Source organism: Cyphomyrmex costatus, unplaced genomic scaffold, assembly GCF_001594065.2.
Source record: "Cyphomyrmex costatus isolate MS0001 unplaced genomic scaffold, Ccosl1.0 scaffold10, whole genome shotgun sequence".
Classification (NCBI taxonomy): Eukaryota; Metazoa; Arthropoda; class Insecta; order Hymenoptera; family Formicidae; genus Cyphomyrmex; species Cyphomyrmex costatus.
The window spans coordinates 112529-119952 of NW_017274954.1; the positions used below are offsets into that span (position 1 = coordinate 112529).

Genomic DNA, 7424 nt, shown 5'->3' on the forward strand with positions numbered 1-7424 from the left:
TCATTTCTTCATTCATGATAGCATTGATACAGGTAATTCCCTCATTATCGAATATTTTAATTGACATTTAGAAAAACACCCGGCCCTGCCAACAGAGGAGACGAACGGGACAGACACAAAGCGAGAAGTTGCACGAGAGAGCAAAGACCTAAAAGCCGGCTGCTAGCGGTGACGCGACTGTTTTCGTAGCTGTTTCCGTTGGCGCTACCCTCGCCGCAGCTTCCTCTTCGTTAGCTTCGTCGATCCGGCGATCCCTTAATCCCTCCTTGGTCGCCGCATCGCATCGAAAAAGTAGTCACGCACATTTTTTTCAAGATTCTCCCCAGGACATTTTACAGTACTACTCTACAGTAACCCTCATCGAATTGATTGAAATTACTGGACTAAAATTTAAACTGAGATTCATAATCTCTAAACTATCTCTATACATAAAAAATTTATTAAACTTCAGCTTAACTAAAGTTTAGAATTCATCTTGTAAAGAAAAACCACTTTTTAAAATAAATTTAACTTTATAAGACTCTACTTGATCGTTATTATGTAAACACAAACATATTTATGTTCAACAATTTTGGTGTTTGAAAAAATGAGTACTTATTTGGATTTCTATTCATATTTTTGAGAGCAGAATGAATCTCTAGAATAAAGCGTGTTATTTGATGTTTACACTTACTCGCGTGCGGGTAAACGCAAAATTTTCATGGATGCGGATCGAACGATGAACGAGCAAATGAGTAATAATTGACCTGAACGAGTGCGTTTATTAAAAGTTTTATACCAGCTTGCGTTTTCTATATAATCGTGACACCATTAATGAGAGACGAGGGGGCCTTAATGACCGTTTTCCATAGCAGATGTCTAAAGGTATATCATATTAAACGACGCTACTCGTCTCGCGTCTCTCAGTTCTAAGAAGTTATTAACGTGTACGATGGTTACGCCTTCGAATGGAAGCAGAGAGACGCGGAGAGAAAAGTACGCGAGAGCTAGTATAGGTAAGACGGGTAACGACGAGAAGAAGGAACGAGACCGGCAGATGGTCATAGGGTGTAGGGCGCGTGCCTCGGTCGGCTTTACGATTTCTTTCGAGACCCTTTCGATGGAGGCAATTACAGATACTGGCACGAGCGATTATTTATTCATCGCACGTACTCGTCCACACCTTCTTCAATTGATTTACCAATCAGTCGTCAATTGCATAATCTAAAGTAAAATTCTCTATTCTCCCTTCAGCTGCAATTCCTGGAAAAACAGCCTCTGTAACTCCGATCTCTCCAGCTTTGTAGCTGCGATATGCATTATTGATCAACTGCCTTTTTTTTTCACATATCGTAGTAAATATTTCAGTTATTTACGCATGCAACATATTGACACGATATGCAATGTTTATCGCGCTAGAAAATTCGTATCGGTCAATGCGCTCTCTTTCGTTACTTTACGTCGCGCTGCAATATCGTGCAATCAGGGTGCTATTAAAGGTGACGTTACTGAGTCGTAACTTTTCCAATCTCTGTCCTTAAAAATCAGTTAAATCTTGTCTAATCAAAGTCGCACTTGTACATCACGCTAAAGTAACTCAGTATTGATTTACGATTATTATAAGCATTTTATCTATGCGATAGCTATGATAAATGGTTATTTTTGCTAATTGAAACTTGGATACCAATGTCATAAATAATGAAATTGCATGCATAATAAAACAGTGATTTCTTAAAACGGTAAATAATGTTTGTCCATTGTATCATTTTTATTTTTGCCCCTTTTACGAAGACAATTGTTCTATTTCCGTAATGAGTCAGTTCATGCAACAACATAATGAACGGATAAATATAAATCGATAAATAACATTTCCTAACTAGGAATAATTCTCAACTGTTTATCATCGAGTAATAATTTCGCAAATGAAAAGCGGGAGTGTGCGATCAATAACGGATGAAGAAAAAGCGGACGATCGGAAAATCATGCCATCTGGCATGCCGAAAGCTGTGTTCACATTGAACAATGTCCGTATTTATCTATTCTCCGTAGTGGCAACAGAGATGCGACATGGCAAATATTCGACGGCCAGGATCGACCCAGTCATGAACGAAATTTCGTCGTTTCTGACTCACATCAACAGCGCAAATCGAATTGGTGGCGTGCGCGTTAGGGGGTTGTAATCTGCGATAAAGGACTTTCGTGGCCTACCAACGGCGATTTATAATAGAATTAGAATCCGTTGTTGTAGCAACAATGGTGAATAAAGTGTAGCGATATTTCTCAATGTACCAGTTTAGAACAGTTCTATGGAGAAATTACTTATACACGCAACGCTTGGTAAATTACATGATTAATGAACGTGGAAAAAGGTTAAATAAATAAAAAGTGTTTTGTCGATTAAATTTACATAAACGACTTTTACGTAACTTATAGATTCATAGGGGAGATCGATCTCTAAAGCTCTCTGGCAAAGTATTGAATTTCAACAACCGAAGAATGGAAATAAATTTCACTTCACCTCTGATGGTGCTATTAAAATAAAATTGTAAATGATAAAGAAATATACTGTATTTGAAATATCAGAGAACAGAAAAAGTAAAAAAGAAAGATTGAAAGCAGGATGGCGCGAATAATGCGAAAACAATATTTGTTCGTGGAATACAAAAATGTAATATATTTTTAACTTTTATTTTCGGCTCTTAAACTTCCAACATTCAATTGAAATAAAATTACAGAAATATCTGTTCATTCTAAAAAAAACACTACTAAATTTAATCGATAACACATTTTTCTAAAAAAAAAATAGGTACTCAATTCTTAATATAAATTTCTAATATAAAATCACAAAATTTCATTAACTTATTAAAATCTTTCGATCGCGAAAAGGAAAATTCTCATATATTTCTAGACAAGTGACGCTTTTAATGGAGGGAAGGAGCAGACAGTATGGTAAATATAGCGGGAAAAAAAAAAAGACAGAATGACGATGAACGCGAGGAGGTATAGCAGGAAGTCGGAAACGTGTGGAAATACCAGAACTCGTTAAAGTATCGCGCCTACACGCTTCGGTCCACTTTCGGCGGCGAGTCGCGTCGTCGTCCTCGGCGGCGTCGTCGTGGTCGTCGTCTAGACTCCTTGCAGACATGACCTAAGGCCCGGATTAATTTTAGCAGTATTTTGTTTCGTCTGCCGGTTGGTGTCGTACGCACACGGCGTACCATCCGGACAAACCCGTCGGGTCGACCCGTCGCCCCCCCTTCCCTCCCCTCCCCCTCTAACCCGTTCGGTATTCCGAAATATTTCCCATGCACGCGTGACGCGCGTTTCACGGAACTGCGTCGCGACGTCGAAAGTATTAGCGTCTAGAATGGTCGCCGATGACGATTCTACTTGGCCATCCATAATTATCGCTTCTTCGGAAAGAGACCGCCAGGTTGTCCCGACGTAACAAATAATTCGGTTGAACGAACACAGCTTAACGCGTTAACGGCAGACGAGAACAAAGGATCTATATCTTACGTCGCTCGTTTAGCGGTAAATTTAACTGCGAACGAATTTTATTCATGTCATCTGGTGTGGTATATCCGGTAAACACCAAGATTAAAGTCAAGCGGTCACGTTTAACGTTAAGCGATGCGAATAAAGATCAAAGTGTCAGGAAGCTATGCCTTCGCGCGAAAATGCTTTCAAGATAGAGATACGCCACGAGGTTTAATATTAGCTCGCGTGCGCTTTTACCGTGTATTAATTTTTTACGTGGAAAAATGAATTTAATACCATGAGTTCCATGGTAGAAGAGCGAGGCGTAGTCATGCCTGCGATATTCTTCGTTCGCCGAGAACATCTTGCTTTTCTACGTTAACTCGACGTCTTCCGGGCTCATATACACCGGAAGAAACTACATGGTTACACGTGGAACCCTGTGAGCGCGTAATACACGTACGTTATCCCTAACCGTGGGTAATCGGAAACCGTCCAAGAACGCGTGAGCGGTTACGAAACACGCCTTTAATTACACGCTGCGGCGTATTGGAGCAGCCGGCGACACGCAACTACGCTCCACAAGAAATATCTTTTTTCTATCGACTTAAGAGATGAATCGTCACTTTGATCACCTTCTAGATGCATTATAACGTACCTAAAATATGTTTAAATATCAAGGAAACTATCCAAACATATATTTTTAACCTATATTTTTTACAATACTTTTTTATATTAAGAATAAGAATACAATCGATATGTATGAATGCACCATATAAATACTCTCTAAAGTCTTTAAAGTGGAATTTAATTCTAAAGAATGCAGATAAAGATCGAGTAACGATTGAGCCAGTGTTGAACAAGAGTCGCTTAATTATCAATGTAAAAATGAAATTTTACTCTTTAAAAAAGTTACATTATATTTCCAAGATTTTGGAGACACATTAAACAAAATACGATCAAATAGAGATGTGTTGGGATAAAAACAATTATAATAAATTTCGAAATATGTATATTCATCTCAAACTGTCGACCTTGCAACACAATCATTTAACAATGAAATAACAATCTTCACAAATTAATTTTTGATCGTCAATTTGTCAACGCTACTAGCACATTTAAACTTTTTATATTCCTTCGTGAAATGTTAGGGGGGTTAAACTTTAGACAATACAAACTAAGATCGGGACGTTTCTCTTGAAAGTTTGATATATCTTTTCGTGGAAGGCACAATTATGTTCGATCGCGCGTATGCTAATATTCTTAGTAGGTACGGTCTCGTGCATGGACTACAGTTTGCGAAAAAAACAACGGCGGTTTCACCGGCGAATGGGGCAGCACGCTATTTCCGCTTTTTGCCTAGGTCCACTTAACCGCGAGGCGAATCGAAAACTCTTCTACCGTAGAAGATTTATATTTTTCCTGTAGTTGTACACGCGTAATAATTCCGAGAATTTTTAATAAGGTCACAAAGATTTTCATTGCGATAAATCTATAATAGTTAGTACGATACTCAAAGATTTAAGAAATATACCATATATGCGGAATACAATAATCATTTTCCTTATTGTACACTTATTCTAAAAAGTTACAAGTGTTGTAAGAAATTACATCATTGAGATTATTTATAATTTGCGAAGTATAAAAAAAATGCCAAAGAATAATTTCTGTGCTTTTATTTTAATTTGAAAATATAAAATAAAAGTTTTTAAGAAATGGCTGTTCTATTTCGACATCTACATCCATCCTTGTATAAATTTTTGAATTTTGTAATGACAATATTTTGGATGATTTTGTGTTTGCGACATAGAAGTGTACCCACGTATACTTGCTTCAAAGTTCGCTCATCCGAGACGCGTCCGAATGCCCCGAACGAGAGAACGAAGACAAATGAAGAAAATAAGAGAGTGAGAAAGAGAGACAGATAGGGGAAGGGACGGTATAAAGGATACCGCAAAGAGAAGGAAGACGGGGATGGTCGCACGTACGGGAAAGAGAGCGAAAGAGGCCGGATGACGATGACCTCAAACGAGGCGCCCGGCAGTTGAAACGGCGCAGAGAAGGGAAGACGCGACGCCGCGCGCCGCGACGCTGACGCACCATGTATATTTGGCCAGTCCGTGCTCACAACGTCCGAATCGTGCATAGCAGCTTCTTCTTCTTCTTCTTCTTCTCGTAGATACGTTCAAGCGAATTCTGTCTGCGCCGATATGAAGCCGTCGGACGGAAGGGTAAGAATAAGCATCTGAAGAAATTGGAAGAAAACGCGGCGTTCCCAACGAAGAAAGTTCGTTAAACTCACTTGGCAATTTGCGAGAAAAAAGCTTGTAAAGAAACAGAACGATTTTCGAACGCCACGTTCGATTTCGTTAGAACCTTCTGTACAGATATATTGTCATATTTGTTTTCTTTTGTTAAATTGTATCACATGACGAATATAAAAATATTATCTCATACATAAAGAACAATCTCATGAGATAAACTGCACAGCGATTTAGCTTGAATAAAACTATTATATTGTGCTCTCTTTTTCTATAATCAGTAAAATTTCTGTTTAAATCGACTCTCTGATAAACTTTAAAACAAAAGCATGATACTGCCTATAAATAAATATACTATAGTAATTAAGTTACAAGAGACTTATTCACATAATCCAATAATTATTACACTGTATAATTAGTGTAATAGTAATTTCGTATGTCAATGCCAATAATGTCTTATCTACTTATATACAAATTATTAAATTGCTGGGTATGCTTTATCTATTTTGTGTAACTGCACTTACTTGTGTATTCGCTATAATTATAATACTGTAAATATAACGTACACTCTTTTATATATCTCCAGTCATCGGAACGAACTACTGGACCACTGTAGTATCGAGCGTAAATAAATTATGAATTAATTATTCAATACATCGTGAGACTGAATAGAAGATCACGGTGAAGCGCAAAATAATGACGGATAAAGCGGAAAGGTATGAATGCTGTTGCATAGCGACACATCGGCGTAATCTACGCTATGCGTTTGGATTGATCGACATCTCTCGCACGATGTATATCGTCGTACTCTCGGTCTTTCCATGCGCACATTATTATCGCTGAGAGGAAGCTCCGTATTTTTTTTATTTAGCTTTCAGTTATACGGCCAACACTTTGCATATTTCCGTATATATCGTGAAGGATTTGCCAAAGCGAGGGGAATAAAGTCATACAACATAAATGACAGACTTTTAGAGAATGAAACGAGCTACTTACCGGTTGAAGGTCTTTTCCGAGTTGACGTGTTGCTGCAGCCGATTGATGTGAAGAAGCTGTTCGTCTCCTCCGCCTTCGTCACCGCCGCCATCGTGCATGACATCTGACGAAAAAATGATTCTGGAGTTCTCGATACTGTCATTGATCTCTTCGTTATCCTCGGCTTCCATTGCTGCACATTCGATAAATTTAGAATTAGTGAAACCATGTCATAAAATATCGAAGTACACAGAGAATAATTTTTAAAGGATGTTTAGCGAATTTACTATATAAATAAATCACATTTTTTTATAATATGATATAATCAATTTCCTAAAATTGTTATTATTTAGCTTTGCAAATAGATTCGGAAATAAAAATAGATACACACAATCTTAGCGAGTTCAAACATATGTATCTGTGCTACATGTAATATAAATAATTTTTTCATCAAATAATACTCAATCGCAAACATAGCAATTGGCATTTATATTTTTCTTAACTAATTTCAGCGAATTTATATTGTTTTCTTCGATATAAGCGTACAAATATTAAGGCAATTTTTCGAGACACGCGCGCGATAAAATAATCTATCGGAAAAACGGTTGCTAACGCAAATCGTCCACATTGACCTCGGAAGAATGACCGAATTGATCGTAGACAGATCGTACGCCTCCACCTGTAATTCGATTTCTTTTTATCCGCCATGAAGAACGAAGCCACTGGCGG

The 7424-nt window shown here is 37.8% G+C and overlaps 1 protein-coding gene across 1 annotated transcript in view; it reads right to left on the bottom strand.

The window, feature by feature from the left end:
- The window catches only part of LOC108783482 (serine/threonine-protein phosphatase 4 regulatory subunit 1), a 108645-nt gene extending 101899 nt beyond the window's left edge, over positions 1 to 6746 (bottom strand). The window contains exon 1 of the mRNA XM_018552056.1: positions 6717 to 6746. The gene's annotated coding sequence lies outside the window, so the exon portion shown is untranslated. The remainder of the gene's footprint in view (positions 1 to 6716) is intronic.
- Between the last annotated feature and the right edge of the window lie 678 nt (positions 6747 to 7424).